Source organism: Trichomycterus rosablanca, chromosome 18 (assembly GCF_030014385.1).
Source record: "Trichomycterus rosablanca isolate fTriRos1 chromosome 18, fTriRos1.hap1, whole genome shotgun sequence".
NCBI classification, from domain to species: domain Eukaryota; kingdom Metazoa; phylum Chordata; class Actinopteri; order Siluriformes; family Trichomycteridae; genus Trichomycterus; species Trichomycterus rosablanca.
In genome coordinates, this window is record NC_086005.1 from 15,509,975 (window position 1) to 15,529,027 (window position 19,053).

The 19,053-nt window shown below is 40.3% G+C and overlaps 1 protein-coding gene across 1 annotated transcript in view; it reads right to left on the reverse strand.

Annotated features, from left to right (window-relative positions):
* LOC134332806 (protein FAM222A) overlaps positions 1-17,261 on the reverse strand; it is a 65,665-nt gene extending 48,404 nt beyond the window's left edge. The window contains exon 1 of the mRNA XM_063014618.1: positions 17,222-17,261. The gene's annotated coding sequence lies outside the window, so the exon portion shown is untranslated. The remainder of the gene's footprint in view (positions 1-17,221) is intronic.
* Between the last annotated feature and the right edge of the window lie 1,792 nt (positions 17,262-19,053).

Sequence of the window (19,053 nt, forward strand, 5' to 3'; positions counted from 1 at the left end):
AATAAGGACTTAACACCTCTGGGAAGACCTATTAGAGAGTGATGATTACCCGGTCGGTTAACTGCTAACTGACAAAAACTACATCATTTAAATTCATTTACAAAAGCTGATGATTGAGTGAGGCTAGTCTGTACAGAGTAAGAGAAATACACCCATAACCCCCCTCAGTCTGCAGTGTACAGACGCATTCGGAGATTCTATTCAGAACAGGAAACTTTTATGCATTAATATAATTTAAATCAGAAACGACTATTAAGACAAATGTAACTATTAAAATCACAAACGGAAGCTGTTTGGTGTCAGTACAAAGTATGATGTGGATAGTTGCATCCTGATCAAGTATAAAGGGAGAACACTGCTTATTATCTTATAATAACAAAACACTAATGCCATGAAGAACTTTAAGAAACACTATATGGACAAAAGTATTGAGACACCCCTTCTAATTACTGAATTCATGTTTTTCAGCCACAACAATTACTAACAAGTGTAATAAATCAATTATTTAATAGAACATATATAACCGTTTCAACATGACTATGCCACTGTGTACAAAGCAAATTCATAAAGACATGAAGAAATGCTTGGTTTCAAAAACCCCAGTGGCCTGCACAGAGCGCTGACCTCAGCCCCACTGAACAGTTTTGGAATGAACTGGAACATCAGTTGAGGCTTTCTTGACCAACATCAGTGCCCAGCTATGCAAATGCTCTTTTGAACATTAATTCCCACAGATATTCTTCAAAGACTTGCAAAAAGTCTCTCAGAGGAGTGGCTGTTGTTATAGCGTCCCTACTGTCTATGGGAATTTGTGCACAGGGACACAGTCATGCTGGAACAGGAAATAATCTTTCACAAACTGTTGACATTGAGAGTTGAATGCGAATAAGTAGTTTCATACTAAGTTAGTAATTGGTGAGGCTTAAAAACCTGCACTCGGAGGGGTCTCCATGTACTTTTGGCCATACAGATGTATGTAAATGTTTGACTGTTAATTTCATTTTTAGTATATATTTTTAAATGAATGTTAAACTATATTTGGATATTTGCATATTTAAAAAATTAACTCAAATCCTTGACTAGAGAGGTTTAGATAAAAGCGCCAGAATTAAAGAAAAAGCAGATTTGCATTAAAAAAAAGCATTTAAAGCGACTTAAAACCCTGTCCACAAAGCATTCGGTCCTCATATAGTATAGAAACCCCATTCCTTGTTTACATCCTTACTCAAGGTCTAAAACCCCAAGATGAATTTAATGAATAAAATCCGAATAATGCCACTTTAACAAGCTTCTGTTTCTACTTCAGCATGCATATGCACACACACTCTCAGCCACTTCCCACTTGAAGCTCAAAATCCTCGGTTAATAATTAGATAATAATGAAAAAAGGTTTAAGCCTGGCCCTCTTTCACTCACCGGTTAGATAGGATTAGCATGAGAGTGCTATGGTAATTTCTTCTCCTTCCTCTTGGTGCCATCCAGCCTATACTGTGGGGGATGAGCCAGATCCTGGCAGAATAGCTTATAAAGTACAGGCCTAAGTGATCATGAAAATGTATTAAGGATGTTAATGACAGACTGATGAATAAATAATATTTCCGTCTGTTAAAAAAGTGTATTTTTCATTAACTTTCACACTGCAGCTAGCAAGTAACAGTTAGGCAGTTGTAGCCTAGCGGTTAAGGTACTGGACTGGAAGTTAAAAGGTCACTGGTTCAAGCCCTACCACTGCCAGGTTTTCACTGTTGGGCCCTTGAGCAAGGCCCTTAACCCTGAATTGCTTAGACTGTATAATGTCAGAGTACTGTAAGTCGCTTTGGGTAAATCTAAGTAACAAACGAATAGGAGTAGAGCTGAGACTGTTAGTGTAGATTCTCCAGTAGAATCACACACCGATCAGCCATAACATTAAAACCACCACCTTGTTTCTACAAATGGTGTCAATTTTATCAGCTCCCCCTTTCATGCTGTTCTTCAATGGTCAGGACTCTCCCAGGACCACCACAGAGCAGGTATTATTTGAGTGGTGGATCATTCTCAGCACTGCAGTGACACTGACATGGTGGTGGTGTGTTAGTGTGTGTTGTGCTGGTATGAGTGGATAAGACAGAAATGCTGATGGATTTTTTAAAAACCTCACTGTCACTGCTGGACTGAGAATAGTCCACCAACCAAAATATATCCAGCCAACAGTGCCCCATGGGCAGCGTCCTGTGACCACTGATGAAGGTCTAGAAGATGACCAACTCAAACAGCAGCAATAGATGAGCGATCGTCTCTGACTTTACATCTACAAGGTGGACCAACCATGTCTAATATGTCTAATTATGTCTAATAGAGTGGACAGTGAGTGGACACGGCATTTAAAAACTCCAGCAGCGCTGCTGTGTCTGATCCACTCATACCAGCACAACACACACTAACACACCACCACCATGTCATTGTCACTGCAATGCTGAGAATAATCCACCACCTAAATAATACCTACTCTGTGGTGGTTCTGTGGGGGTCCTGACCATTGAAGAACAGAATAAAGCAGGTTACAAAAGTATGTAGAGAAACAGATGGACTACAGTGGACTTCTATTTGGTAAGTGGAGCTGATAAAATGGACAGTGAGTGTAGAAACAAGGAGGTGGTTTTAATGTTATGGCTGATCAGTGTGTCAGAATCAGAATACTTTATTGATCCCAGAGGGAAATTGTGTATTAGAATTGTATAGAGAGTAAGACCTAACTGATCAGGGAAATTAGTGATTAGACAACAAAGTACTGACCAATGATGAATTGTGTTGTTGTTAAAAATGTCAATTCCTTTTAATTCCCATTTACTTACTCGAGCAGAGCTGAGACTGCTAGTGCAGCCATAACATTGTTAATTGGCTGAATTCTGACTCATTTTATAAAAAAGCGCCCATTTCCACCTTCTATCTAAATGCATGTCAATGTAATTCCAAACTCAAACTTTACAATTCTAAGGATAAAGTACATGGAACAATGGTCTCTCACCAAGGTCAGGTAGAAAACCCAAACTGTCACCATATGCTGAGAGGAGATTAGCTCAGATAGTGAATAAGTAAGCTGCTTGAACACAGGTGACCCTGTCCACAGTGAAACAAGCTTTACATTCCACACGGGCTTGGAGGTTGCTGTGCAAGAACATACCCCCCCCCTTCCCGCCCAACCTCCCCATGGAAAACCTATATTTCAGTGGTTCTTGAATTACATCAGACCATCCGGACAAATTACCTCTCAGCATAAGGTGACAGATACATTTTCTTTCCTGGCCAAGGCAGGAGACCACAGGTTAGGGTACTATTTCTTTTACAATGTCACGTTTGAGACATTGCCATATTGTTATTACACAGAGTAAATAATAAAAATGTGTGTATCGTCACCCCCTACCTAAAATATATAAGATCTGTATTAGGGCTGCACGATCTATCGTTTCAGCATCGTCATCGTGATGTGTGCATGCGCAATAGTCACATCGCAAGACGTGCGATGTCACTTAATGCAAATTAAATCAAATACGTCATGCTACAACTTTTTTGCTGCTTGACACAAAACGAAAATTCACACGTTCCATTTTCCATGACATACAGTATCTACCAGTGTGTTCGAAAACCTAGTGAGCTGCCTTGCTGTCTTACTACCTACATAGGCAGCTGCCTCAGTAGAGAGGATTCTAATAAGTCATTAACTTTTATAAGGCAGGTTATTCGAACGCACTACTTAGCGATTCCATCGGGTTTCGCGTTTAGCATCTTGCCATTAAAACCAATGGAATGAGGTGGGACAGCGCTAACATGTCAATATAACATCTCGATTCGTGTACAGAAAACTGTTACATTTGCTGACAAGCCCAAACTTGCAAATAAAACACTGTTTAAAAATCAATAATTATTTATTTACGTTTGAAAATAACTTTGTCCGCACCGTCAGCCATGTTTATTTTTCTGTGAGAGAAGAGATGCCACAATGAATTCTGGGATTGCCTTCATCACTAAGGACGCTTCCGATTCTCACTCGTTCTTGAGTCAAAATAACATTGAAATGTTAAGATGCCTCAGTAGTGAGCTCAGTAAGGCATCTCGGATTTCGAACAGGTGTATAGCTGCTCTTTTGTTTGTATAGTTTTTTTATAAATAATGTGTACTACTTGAAGAGGTTTTGATTAGGAAATAAAATATTAAATGACCCATTTTGTCAATCCTGTTAATTCCCTCATGTGATATTGAAGCTTTCTTATTTTAATGCTCAGTTTCAACCGAGTACAAAGATGTAGCTTGTCATAATCTTTTGTATCCCTTGTAGGCACCAACCTTTTTTACAGATGAGCCCCTTATTTAGAGTAAGATACATCAATTATTAATATTATTAATAATGTGGTGAAAATTCCTGCATTTTTTTAATATCGCAATATATATCGCAGGAAAAAAAAATCGCAATGTCAGTTTTTTCCAATATCGTGCAGCCCTAATCTGTATATGTATTTTATATATTAGCACAACATGCTTCTATTAGATCCACCTACTATCAAGCCAGCTGTTCATAATCAAGTGACCTAGATGAAAGTACCCCTATGAGGAAGAACGTCTAATATTTATGTACCTTAATCAAATAATACAGTGCTACCCGAGGAAAATCAGGTTTCTATTGACTTTCCGTTCCTCTACCAGATTTGATCTATGAGAAGTGGAGTCAGAAACCACTCCACCCCCCTTCCCTTCACCCCCCGAAACCAATGGCCTGGCTTGTGGATCCTTCCAAATCACTAACTCTATTATGAATGACAGCAATGAAGAAGAGGGGTGGCCGCTCTGCCACTTCCTCCGGTGGGGGACCTCTGTGTGACGCTGGCAATCCGGCAGCGGGAGCAAAGCCCGAGCGCCACATCAAAAGGCCACATTTAGCCTCGCCGGAGGGAAAAAAAGCCGAAGAGGCCACGGCTGACTGGCGGCGCCGCGCCGATCCGCCTCCCCTCTCCGTGGAAATGGGATCGCCTGCAAACACTAAAAAGATAGAGGAGCCGTTTCCCGAAGGATGGAGCCCGTTTGACAGACAACGGCGGCGGCTTCATCCGTAAAGCTCCTCATGCATTTTTAATGGAATCTATTACTTCAGGATTAGGAGATGGCAGATCAGAGCCCTGATTAAATTTTTTGATAGTTAGCATAATTGGGAACAGAGGTGCTGAGGGGAGAAGATTTTTTTTACTCTCTTCCTTTTAAAAGTGTAACCACTTAACCAGCTGTGCAAAAAAAAAACGTGTAGTCTGAGGTAAACAGCAGCTTGGTCGTTAGCATGAGCATGCGCATAGGAACTGTAAGAAAAAGAGGGTTTAGACAGGATGCTTGGCATTTTTTCTCACCTGGGTATGAGGTGTAAATGTAAATATGCTCTGTGAAATGGAAATCAGCAAGACTAGCTCAGTTAGCTCCTGCTCTTAGGAACAGGCCACTGGTAACATTTTATGACAGCATATTTATCGATTTACAGGCTGTCCTGGATCATTAAATCAATGTGTGTTTAAACAGGGATGTGCTTGAGTTTTATATTTAAGTAAAACCTTCATGGTCTAAGTCATGCTTCGATATTTTAGGAATTTTAAAGCCACTGCAAGAGACAGTTTAACCCTGTTACTTCTATTTTTTTAATTTATAGTAAACTTTTTATTTTGTTTTATACAGTAGTTACAATAAATACATTTGGCTAATTAATAAAAATAATAAAAATGCTTATTTAAAATGGGCACTCAAGTGGTCCAAACAGTCTAGCCTTAAGGTACAGGACTAGTAATCAGAAGGTTGATGGTTCATGCCACACCACTGCCAGGTTGCCACTGTTGGGCCCTTCAGCAAGACCCTTAACCCTCAATTGCTTAAACTGTATACTGTAAGTCGTTTTGCATAAAAGCGTCTGCTAAATACCGAAAATGTGAAAAATACTAAAATGCTATTAACCGGCCAGGCATCTAGATAGATATGATTGGCTATGTCAAAGGATGGAAGGGCTGTAGCTCGATTGGTGCCCTGTCCAGGGTATTCTTGCCTTGCACCCAGTGTTTCCCTTGTGGAACTGGGCCTGCCATGACCCTGACCATAAAGCGGTAAATTAAAATGAATAATTAAAGGTTCCCAATATTACACTATAAATAGTTTCTATATTTTAAAATAATTGAATTTTATGCTTTACACCATGTTAATAATCTTTATAAATTGCTTAGTTTATATGGCAACGTTACATTTTAATAACATGACTAAAATAGTGTTACGGGGTTGACAAGATTAATATATTTCATGACAGTAATAATTGTTTGCTATTTTATTTAAGGCCTCTTCCTTTAAGGTTCTCCCTTTTGTGTGTGTATATATACAGAATTTTTTTTTATATGGAAATATTACATTTTAATAACATGACTAAAATAGTGTTACAGGGTTGACCAGATTAATATAATTGATGACAGTAATAACTGTTTGCTATTTTATTCAAAGCTACTTGTTTTGTATTTACCCTTAATATGTACTTTCTCCCTTTTGTGTATATACAAAATGGGACCAGCACTATACCTATAGTGCTATACCTATACCTACCTATAGCTAGGCTGTTTTGGCCCCCTCATCACCCTGGGACATTAGCCAAATATGTCTGTGCAGACGCCAGACTGTACGCCCCTATACGTTACATTATAGTTCATAATGTCCTAGAAGGAGTCTATATTAACTTTCATTCAATTATTACACCAACTGTCTCTTTTTATCTGTAATTAATGCAGTATATTTGAAGATTTCTGGTATATAACTACTAATAATAAAAACATACATAATCAACATTTCCTTTCTCCCATGTGATCTAATATTGGTATTGGTAGCTTTCATTTTTAGTAAATCAGGTATATTGTGTTTGTGTAAAATAGCTTTCATAGAGGTCTATTGGAATCAGTTTTTATTTCAGGTAGGTGAAGCATCAATTTGATAAGGTTAAACAGGTCAGTTGGGTCTAATAGGTAAGTTTAACAGGTATGACATAAGCAAAATGTCCTTATATATTTTAAGTACAAAGCAGCCTGAGAGGTTGTGCTATATCAACCCTGTTATCTGACGTAATAGGGTTGACGATAACCAGGTTGATATTTCTGTATAACCTAACTTCATATATTAGAAGAGCTCAAATGAATTGACCCAGGTGTTGTAAAGATTAATCTGTTTAATATAAACAGTGCTTAGTAATTATATTATTATAATATACGTATAGGTCAAGTCAACTTTATTTATATAGCGCTTTTTACAATAGACATTGTCTCAAAGCAACTTTACAGAATCCAGGACCAACATAAGTATAAGTAAGTATAAGTAACAAGGTTGACGGTATTATAATACTGAAATATAATAAAAAGCACTTAAAGGGACTTTTATTATCTTTATTTCCCTTAAAGTTTAAATAAATCTACTTCAAAAGCAGAATAATTTTCTGGTTAATTATTAAAATATTTCACATGCATATTTTAAAAAGCTGTAATTAAAAAAAGGAAGTATGTGGTTTGCTAATTAGATGTTTTAAACATAAAAATATATACTGGAGGGACAAAAAGGGCCCTAAATTGGGATAATGACCCTCATCTGCTGTGTCACAGTTTGTTACCAAAGTTTGTTCTTGTGACAGGCCTGTGTGCAGACTAGGAATTATGGGTAGACAGCAGAACCAGTTTTAGACCTGTCACCCACCCACCAGGCACGCAGGGCAATTCATTACACTGTTATGGGTCACTGCTTCCTTCAAGTCATTAAAAATGGTAATAAAACAAAGAACTCGGAACAAAGATTAGCCAATTTTTTTTCCTGCAGGCTATTCACATGGGAAGAACACTTCCCCCTCCCTCAGAGCTTAATGAACGACTTGGCACAGAAGGAGTTCCAGGAGAAAATGGACTTTACTCGGCACACGTTAATCCAAAGTGACCTCCACCTGCTGCCCGCTCAATCAGAACAAGTCAGACCACTCGAAAGCAAATAAATTATTTCCAAAGCCTTAGGTAATAGGAAATGGCTTTAAACGGGTCCTATTTTTATTTCTGTGACCAAAAAAAGCAGACCGCATGCCACAATTGTTTTGCAATCTTGAGTAAACACTTTGCACACCCTTTCCCCTCGACTAGCAGGGCCCCATTACCCGTTAGACCTTGTTCACCCTGGCTCCTCATCCCATAAAAATAAAGAGACCAATTAGGCAGATTTCAAAGGATGGCAGCCGGCCTATAATTACACTAGACGTCCTTAGGAGATAAAAGGTGATTACGGTGGATGCAGAGGGAAAATTGCTTGGCAACCAAGAGATTGACATCGTCCCTGCGTGTGGAGCTTAGCGACCGAGCGGCTGCTCTCTAAGGTCACTCAACCTTCCCCGAGCACCCTTATCTCATCCTTCGTTTAATAAACAGATGTATCGATGGAGCGGCTTTGTGCCAGCCGGGCCCGGTGATGAGGAATGCTTTGCATAAACCACTTCCACCGGCTCTGAGACACTTTGAATGCTTGCATGTGAGAACTGCCTACTGCCTGGAGACAAGATGGATGTGGGTAAACACAACAGGAGGGATATGCATCATTAAAAGGGTGAAGGGAACACCAGCATGTCCCTGTGGCATCTTGGCTTGGGTAATGAGAAAGTGCAGCAGTGTTTGGAGTGCAAACCCCAAGGCCATTAGCCAGCAAATATGGACAGGAAAACTGCTGCAACGGAAAGAAAGCACTCAGGCAAAGAGACGTGAAATCTCACATCTTTATCGAAATGAAGAAATGCTGATTTGACATAACATTACAGTCCTCATCTGCTCATCCACTTATGTACATCTCATAGTTTGCCGCCTTGAATAGAAATGCTACGGCACTGTTAATAGCGCGGGTTGCTTCTTACTTTGAACGCAGCGGGGCGAAACTCCCAATGCTGTTGAAATATGCTGAAATATGCAGCCCTGACCTTTGATGAAACTGTGCCAGGTACCCCAATGGCAGGGTAGCAAACAGTACAGTCTAAACGTACAATCTAAAAGTAATTACTTTGGCTTTTAAAGTCAGTATATCTGAGCGACATGTGAAATTAAGATTTCCCTACTTCAGCTTTCTAAACCATGGAGCTTGTCAAACATTCAAAGCTGCTCCAGCAGAACCGGGCGTCATATGGGTGACATATGAATAAAGCTGTTTCCCTGAGGCTTGGCAGACTGAGCTTTGGTCTTTCTCTCCTATTTAATTAAGTTAAATTAACTAAAAGACCATTATGTTTATTCCACAGCCCGGGTTGGCATAAATGGGCCAAAATGTTAAACGCAGGGCTGACGTAGAGAGTCATACATCCACTTCTGAGAAGAACCAGGACCCTTTTTTGATGTGAAAACAGGCCCAGCTTCAGGCCATGAACCTACAACATGCTGTATACTATGATAATACATAATACAGTTGACTTCCAAGGTGTGTACATTTATTTATGAGCAGTCTTGGAATTCTTACAACTGTTCTTTTTCTCAGACTGGTATACATACAACATCATAAAAATAATGAAGAACGCTCATGTACATATATATGTAAATATGTACATATTAAAAGCAAAATTTGCTAAGAGAAAGTCTGGATGGTCAGACACAATCCAAGAACTACTAAAACCTTGGCAGAAGACCATGTACTTTTTATTAGTCATTAATAATCCATACCAAGACACAGAAGGCCAGGCCACAGCAGACCAGAATTATAAAGAACGTTCTACACCGTAAAATTATAGTGTAGAATGCACAGTGATGTTGACTGACAGACATGAAATTAAAAGCATATCTTAACATTTGCATAGCTTGAATAGAGAGTCAGTTCGGTCAACCTACACCGATCAGGCATAACATTATGTATCTACACTCACTGTCAATTTTATCAGCTCCACTTACTATATAGAACACCCTGTTCTTCAATGGTCAGGACCACCACAGAGCAGGTATTATTTAGGTGGTGGATGATTCTCCACTGACCAACTCAAACAGCAGCAATAGATGAGCGATCGTCTCTGACTTTACATCCATAAGGTGGGAGTGTCTAATAGAGTGGACAATGAGTGGACACGGTATTTAAAAACTCCAGCAGCGCTGCTGTGTCTGATCCACTCATACCAGCACAACACACACTAACACACCACCACCATGTCAGTGTCACTGCAGTGCTGAGAATGATCGACCACCTAAATAATAACTGCTCTGTGGTGGTCCTGACCAATATAGAACTGGGTGAAAGCAGGCTAAAAAGGTATGTAGAGAAATAGATGGACTACAGTCAGTAATTGTAGAACTACAAAGTGCTTCTATATGGTAAGTGGAGCTGATAAAATTAACAGTGTGTGTAGAAACCAGGAGGTGGTTTTAATGTTATGGCTGATCTGTGTATTTCAGTATCGGCTCAGTAAAAGTTCAGCTCTGATTTAAGGACTAAGGTAACGTAACAGTGGAACCCTTATAATTGTTGAGTATCAGCATTGTGCTGTCATAAAGATGTCCACCCCTAAGTGGTAGTTTGTTGAATCATTTGTATGTAACTATGGAGCTGGTCACTGTGATAGTAGTACAAAATATAGTGTATGTCATATTTAACAATGTTGTTATTAACTCATATCACCCAGCCCCAACTGTGGTTTTGTTGGATTATTTCAGAACAGTGTTAGCGACCACACCTCACATGGGGCCGATTTGTCTACAAACCCGACGTTTTTTGCACCTTCCTCTAAACAGGTAGCTTTAAAATCCTTGTCTTTTACAGGCCTGCTTTTCACCTCTATGCAGCCTCGCCCGTGTTGGCAAAGGCTTTGAAAAGGCCAATAATGGTGCACTTCAAAGCCTTTTCCTGTAACCACGGGGACTCTGGCACACAAGGCCCCCTTTTATTACTGCCACATCCATCGGGGGCGGTCAGCTGACATGAAAGGGACACAAGATGCATTTCCGACAATATGGGCTCAGACAGACACCATTCAAAGCAATTCACCATAAAACACACATACACACTTCCAAATGCTTCCTTTCCTTTAGATCACAGGGATGCAGGCTATGCTTAATCCAGCTGTGTGAAATAAAGGTGCGATAAAAAGCTTACTAATGGCATTAACATTGGAAGTATCATCTGTAGATTAATCCTGATTAATAAATTGCAGCTCTGACATAAAAACAACATTTTAAATATTAAACTTGTGAATATTAAAGCCGAACATTTTTTCTAATGATGAATGGACGTAATCTTTCACAATTTGAGGTCAGCCAATACCCAGTTGGTAAGAGGTATATAAAATCATCCCACCCTTTTATCCTGGTCAGGGTCGGGGTGTGTCTGATTCATTGGTCGAAAGGCACGAAACACCCCGGACAGGTCACCAGTCCATCACAGGGCAATTTTTAGTAGCTTCAATTGGCCTGACTGCATGTCTTTGGACTTGTGGAAGGAAACCAGAGCACCTGCAGGAAACCCGAACAGACACAGGGAGGGAGGACATGCAAACTTTAAACAAAAAGGACCCTGGTCCAGCCGTGGAATCGAACCAAAACCCTTTCCTGTTCCACCATGACCGTTTCTCTGTAAAAGCAAGGTCCATAAAGACATGGTTTGACAAGGTTGATGTGTAAGAGCTTTATTGGCTTGCACAGAGTGCTGACCTCTACCCCATGAGACTCTAATTGATTTACTGTACAAACTGCTTATAATGCCACATATACTGATTTGTTACAGTTTTACATTTGAGAGCTAGTGAATAATGTGTATTAACTGTCAAACCAAATTTGAAAATTGAATCAAACTGATGTTTCTATATTGTAAAATGTGTAGTCAAATTTAGTCAACCGAACCCAATATTTGTGTTTGCCAAGCCTACATCTGCTATTTAACTGTGTTTCTCTTTATCGGTTTACAAATACAATTAGGTGAGGTTAGCTAACTGTTTATCTTTATTTTTTTATTTCTGATGACATATACAGTGTATCACAAAAGTGAGTACACCCCTTACATTTCTGCAGATATTTAAGTATATCTTTTCATGGGACAACACTGACAAAATGACACTTTGACACAATGAAAAGTAGTCTGTGTGCAGCTTATATAACAGTGTAAATTTATTCTTCCCTCAAAATAACTCAATATACAGCCATTAATGTCTAAACCACCGGCAACAAAAGTGAGTACACCCCTTAGTGAAAGTTCCTGAAGTGTCAATATTTTGTGTGGCCACCATTATTTCCCAGAACTGCCTTAACTCTCCTGGGCATGGAGTTTACCAGAGCTTCACAGGTTGCCACTGGAATGCTTTTCCACTCCTCCATGACGACATCACGGAGCTGGCGGATATTCGAGACTTTGCGCTCCTCCACCTTCCACTTGAGGATGCCCCAAAGATGTTCTATTGGGTTTAGGTCTGGAGACATGCTTGGCCAGTCCATCACCTTTACCCTCAGCCTCTTCAATAAAGCAGTGGTCGTCTTAGAGGTGTGTTTGGGGTCATTATCATGCTGGAACACTGCCCTGCGACCCAGTTTCCGGAGGGAGGGGATCATGCTCTGCTTCAGTATTTCACAGTACATATTGGAGTTCATGTGTCCCTCAATGAAATGTAACTCCCCAACACCTGCTGCACTCATGCAGCCCCAGACCATGGCATTCCCACCACCATGCTTGACTGTAGGCATGACACACTTATCTTTGTACTCCTCACCTGATTGCTGCCACACATGCTTGAGACCATCTGAACCAAACAAATTAATCTTGGTCTCATCAGACCATAGGACATGGTTCCAGTAATCCATGTCCTTTGTTGACGTCTTCAGCAAACTGTTTGCGGGCTTTCTTGTGTAGAGACTTCAGAAGAGGCTTCCTTCTGGGGTGACAGCCATGCAGACCAATTTGATGTAGTGTGCGGCGTATGGTCTGAGCACTGACAGGCTGACCCCCCACCTTTTCAATCTCTGCAGCAATGCTGACAGCACTCCTGCGCCTATCTTTCAAAGACAGCAGTTGGATGTGACGCTGAGCACGTGCACTCAGCTTCTTTGGACGACCAACACGAGGTCTGTTCTGAGTGGACCCTGCTCTTTTAAAACGCTGGATGATCTTGGCCACTGTGCTGCAGCTCAGTTTCAGGGTGTTGGCAATCTTCTTGTAGCCTTGGCCATCTTCATGTAGCGCAACAATTCGTCTTTTAAGATCCTCAGAGAGTTCTTTGCCATGAGGTGCCATGTTGGAACTTTCAGTGACCAGTATGAGAGAGTGTGAGAGCTGTACTACTAAATTGAACACACCTGCTCCCTATGCACACCTGAGACCTAGTAACACTAACAAATCACATGACATTTTGGAGGGAAAATGACAAGCAGTGCTCAATTTGGACATTTAGGGGTGTAGTCTCTTAGGGGTGTACTCACTTTTGTTGCCGGTGGTTTAGACATTAATGGCTGTATATTGAGTTATTTTGAGAAAAGAATAAATTTACACTCTTATATAAGCTGCACACAGACTACTTTTCATTGTGTCAAAGTGTCATTTTGTCAGTGTTGTCCCATGAAAAGATATACTTCAATATCTGCAGAAATGTGAGGGGTGTACTCACTTTTGTGATACACTGTATCATACCTAAAGGCTCGACTTAACTGTAATGCAGTATCATTTTCTTACCAATGGTTTAAAAAACATGCCAAAATCAATCAAACACAAACCTAGCATGCCAGGCTAAATCCACATCTTTAAAGCAATCATGTGTTGTTTTATTTCTAGCTTGATTTATATGACTGAAATACTGAGCTTAATTTATCACAAATAACGTCTCAGTGGAATCACTTGTGTCACTTAAAGTTAAATAATAGTCTTAATTTGAGGCCACAGTTTCTCCACAGAATATGCACTATGTTAGCAAATCCAAATTAGTTTGTTTTTGTCATTAGTGTTATGATTAGTAACATGTAATTTATGTAGCACCACCAAGAGCAGTCAACCAGTTTAAAAAACTTCTCAATTTTCATTTGCAATAATAGTTTAATGTATAAATTTAAAGATTCTGTCAATGCGTTTATAATACACACTGTGTTCAATATGTTTATACTCGTAGAGAAATCACACCTGCCATGTCACGTATTGTGATGCTGGTAGTTATATGATGGTGATGGTTTATGTATATCTTTAAAGCACAAAACAATCCTTATATAAAACCACCTCCTTGTTTCTACACTCACTGTCCATTTTATCAGCTCCACTTACCATATAGAAGCACTTTGTAGGTCTACAATTACTGACTGTAGTCCATCTGCTTCTCTACATACTTTTTTAGCCTGCTTACATGCTGTTCTTCAATGGTCAGAACCCCCACAGGACCACCAGAAAGCAGGTATTATTTGGGTGGTGGATCATTCTCAGCACTGCAGTGACACTGCGCTGCTGTGTCTGATCCACTCATACCAGCACAACACACACTAACACACCACCACCATGTCAGTGTCACTGCAGTGCTGAGAATAATCCACCACCTAAATAATATCTACTCTGTAGTGGTCCTGAGAGAGTCCTGACCATTGAAGAACAGCATGAAAGGGGGCTAACAAAGCATGCAGGGAAACAGATGGACTACAGTCAGTAATTGTAGAACTACAAAGTGCTCCTATATGGTAAGTGGAGCTGATAAAATGGACAGTGAGTATAGAAACAAGAAGGTGGTTTATATATATATATATATATATATATATATATATATATATATATATATATATATATATATATATATACAGTGTATCACAAAAGTGAGTACACCCCTTACATTTCTGCAAATATTTTATTATATCTTTTCATGGGACAACACTATAGAAATGAAACTTGGATATAACTTAGAGTAGTCAGTGTACAACTTGTATAGCAGTGTAGATTTACTGTCTTCTGAAAATAACTCAACACACAGCCATTAATGTCTAAATGGCTGGCAACATAAGTGAGTACACCCCACAGTGAACATGTCCAAATTGTGCCCAAAGTGTCAATATTTTGTGTGACCACCATTATTATCCAGCACTGCCTTAACCCTCCTGGGCATGGAATTCACCAGAGCTGCACAGGTTGCAACTGGAATCCTCTTCCACTCCTCCATGATGACATCACGGAGCTGGTGGATGTTAGACACCTTGAACTCCTCCACCTTCCACTTGAGGATGGTCAATTGCTCAATTGGGTTTAGTCCATCACCTTTACCTTCAGCTTCCTCAGCAAGGCAGTTGTCATCTTGGAGGTTGTGTTTGGGGTCGTTATCCTGTTGGAAAACTGCCATGAGGCCCACTTTTCGAAGGGAGGGGATCATGCTCTGTTTCAGAATGTCACAGTACATGTTGGAATTCATGTTTCCCTCAATGAACTGCAGCTCCCCAGTGCCAGCAACACTCATGCAGCCCAAGACCATGATGCTACCACCACCATGCTTGACTGTAGGCAAGATACAGTTGTCTTGGTACTTCTCACCAGGGCGCCGCCACACATGCTGGACACCATCTGAGCCAAACAAGTTTATCTTGGTCTCGTCAGACCACAGGGCATTCCAGTAATCCATGTTCTTGGACTGCTTGTCTTCAGCAAACTGTTTGCGGGCTTTCTTGTGCGTCAGCTTCCTTCTGGGATGACGACCATGCAGACCGAGTTGATGCAGTGTGCGGCGTATGGTCTGAGCACTGACAGGCTGACCTCCCATGTCTTCAACCTCTGCAGCAATGCTGGCAGCACTCATGTGTCTATTTTTTAAAGCCAACCTCTGGATATGACGCCGAACACGTGGACTCAACTTCTTTGGTCGACCCTGGCGAAGCCTGTTCCGAGTGGAACCTGTCCTGGAAAACCGCTGTATGACCTTGGCCACCATGTTGTAGCTCAGTTTCAGGGTGTTAGCAATCTTCTTATAGCCCAGGCCATCTTTGTGGAGAGCAACAATTCTATTTCTCACATCCTCAGAGAGTTCTTTGCCATGAGGTGCCATGTTGAATATCCAGTGGCCAGTATGAGAGAATTGTACCCAAAACACCAAATTTAACAGCCCTGCTCCCCATTTACACCTGGGACCTTGACACATGACACCAGGGAGGGACAACGACACATTTGGGCACCATTTGGACATGTTCACTGTGGGGTGTACTCACTTATGTTGCCAGCTATTTAGACATTAATGGCTGTGTGTTGAGTTATTTTCAGAAGACAGTAAATCTACACTGCTATACAAGCTGTACACTGACTACTCTAAGTTATATCCAAGTTTCATTTCTATAGTGTTGTCCCATGAAAAGATATAATGAAATATTTGCAGAAATGTGAGGGGTGTACTCACTTTTGTGATACACTGTATATATATGTGTGTGTGTGTGTGTGTGTATGTGTGTATGTGTGTGTGTGTGTGTGTGTGTGTGTGTGTGTGTGTGTGTGTGTGTGTGTGTGTTTTATCATTGTGACTATAAAGTATTGGCACAAAACATTAGTGTCATGTGTGAGGTCAATTGTAATAAAGCGAGGGCTTTTTTTTTTTAATGTCATAGTTTGTTCACACATGACTTCACATATGTTTACTGCACATGTATTTTTAAGGCCCTATGACAACTTTTGCTTTACATACTTCCTTTTTGTATTTGCTTAGCTTTCATAAGCAAGTTCAGAAACAAATGACTCGCTAACTCACTAAGCAAAATTTTGGCCCTAATGTTGTCAATGGTGTTACTGCCAGTGGTGTAACAGCTTCTTTGAGTTCAGCAAGTACATTTGTACATGAAATTGATGTTTGTAATTACAGTTACAGGATGATAATAATACAAGTGAATAATTCGTGTTAAGGTCACTGGTGTAATTGCCTGTATATAACACCACTGACATTAACAGTGACTCAGTGAGTAGCACTGTCGCCTCACAGCAAGAAGGTTCTGGGTTCGATCCCCTTTCTGTGTGTGGAGTTTGCATGTTCTCCCCGTGTCTGCGTGGGTTTCCTCCGACAGTCCAAAGACATGCAAGTGAGGTAAACTGGAGATAAAAAATTGTCCATGACTGTGTCTGACATTAAAAACTTGTGAACTGATGAATCTTGTGTAACCAAAGTGTGTAAAACATGACGCTAAAATCCTAATAAATAAATAATAATTACACTCGTACATAAAATATCAGTTAGTTTCAGTGATAGAATGAAAAGAATAGTGTTCATATTTACCATAAATGGAATCGTCTGTGCGTCTCCTGTATCCACATAGAGTTTAATAGGTTCTTAATCCCAGAGAATTCATACCCGCCGTGTCATCACTCTTAATATGACTGGTTATTCTGGTCCCCGATGGTTTTATTCGGTCCGTTGCGTGGGGTTGAGGATAGATCCAATTCCCAGACAGGTTATCCACACACTATGATTGTCCTAAAGCAGAAATATTCCCATGAACAGTCCAGTAAACGCTTTATGAGGTTTATACTCGTTTATACTCCGTCCGATTCCGATCAAGCGGCTCCAGTCTGTGCCGCATATCCGACTCCGTTAATTCAACAATCATAAAACATCTTTTATAACTTAGAACACTTAATACTACGCCTTTAGCTAAAATAGATCTAATATACACATAAAACTGCACAGACTGGATTTGTAACAGAAACGAGATCTAATCTAGGTTAATCTAACCAATAAAAAGCGACCGACAGTAAAATAATCCTGCTTCTTTAGCACCGTTTATCTCTACATAATCCACCTGTTCCTGTCCATCAAAACAGATCCGATCGAAACGGCCTGTTTGTATAAAAATAAAGTAAAAAGCCGTTGAAAGTGTAAAAAGGCCTGTGAACTGAGATGTGATTATCGGAAGCGACAGGACTGAGCTCTTGCATGCCTCACATCAATACTGTCTGTGTACACACAACAACGGCTCTCTAACGCTCCACTAACCCTAACCCTAAACCAATCAGCTTCGAATGCGTTTGAATAAATTAAACCACTCTGCCAATCAGAGATAGGAATAGGCGGGATCTATTGTTACGTAGTCAGCGTTTGGGAGACGGTTTTCCTGAGCACGCTGATAATTCAGGGAAATATTTAAAGAGCAAGCGGTCCTGCTGAGAGAAACCCTGAACACACAGGGCTGTGAAACAGTATTCATTCTTACCCTTTTCAAAGAAACACCCTGGACAGGTCACTAGTCCATCACAGGGCACCATTCATTCATTCATTCACTCATTCATAGATTTATTGTCTGTCTTACCACTTCTTTATCCTATGTAGGGTTGCAGTGGGTCTGATTTACTGGGCAAGGAAACACTCTGAACAGGTCGCCAATCCATCACAGGGCACCATTCATTCATTCGTTCATTCATTCATTCATTCATTCATTCATTCATTCATTCATTGTTTTACCATCTCTTTATCCTATGTTGGGTTGCAGTGGGTCTGATTCTGGGCAAGGAAACACCCTGGACAGGTCGCCAGTCCATCACAGGGCACCATTCATTCATTCATTGTTTTACCACCTCTTTATCCTATGTAGGGTTGCGGTGGGTCTGATTTACTGGGTGAGGAAACACCCTGGACAGGTCGCCAGTCCATCACAGGGCACCATTCATTCATTCATTTATACATTCCTTCATTTATATATTTATTGTCTGTCTTACCACCACTTTATCCTATGTAGGGTTGCAGTGGGTCTGATTCTGGGCAAGGAAACACCCTGGACAGGTTGCCAGTCCATCACAGGGCACCATTCATTCATTCATTTATTCATTCATTGTCTGTTTTACCAACACTTTATCCTATGTTGGGTTGTGGTGGGTCTGATTCACTGGTCGAGGAAACACTCTGGACAGGTTGCCAGTCCATCAAAGGGCATCATTCATTGATTCATTCATTCAATCATTTATTGTCTGATTTAACAACACTTTATCCTATGTTGGGTTGCGGTGGGTCTGATTTACTGGGCGAGGAAACACTCTGGACAGGTCGCCAGTCCATCACAGGGCACCATTCATTCATTCATTAATTCATTCATTGTCTGTTTTAACAACACTATC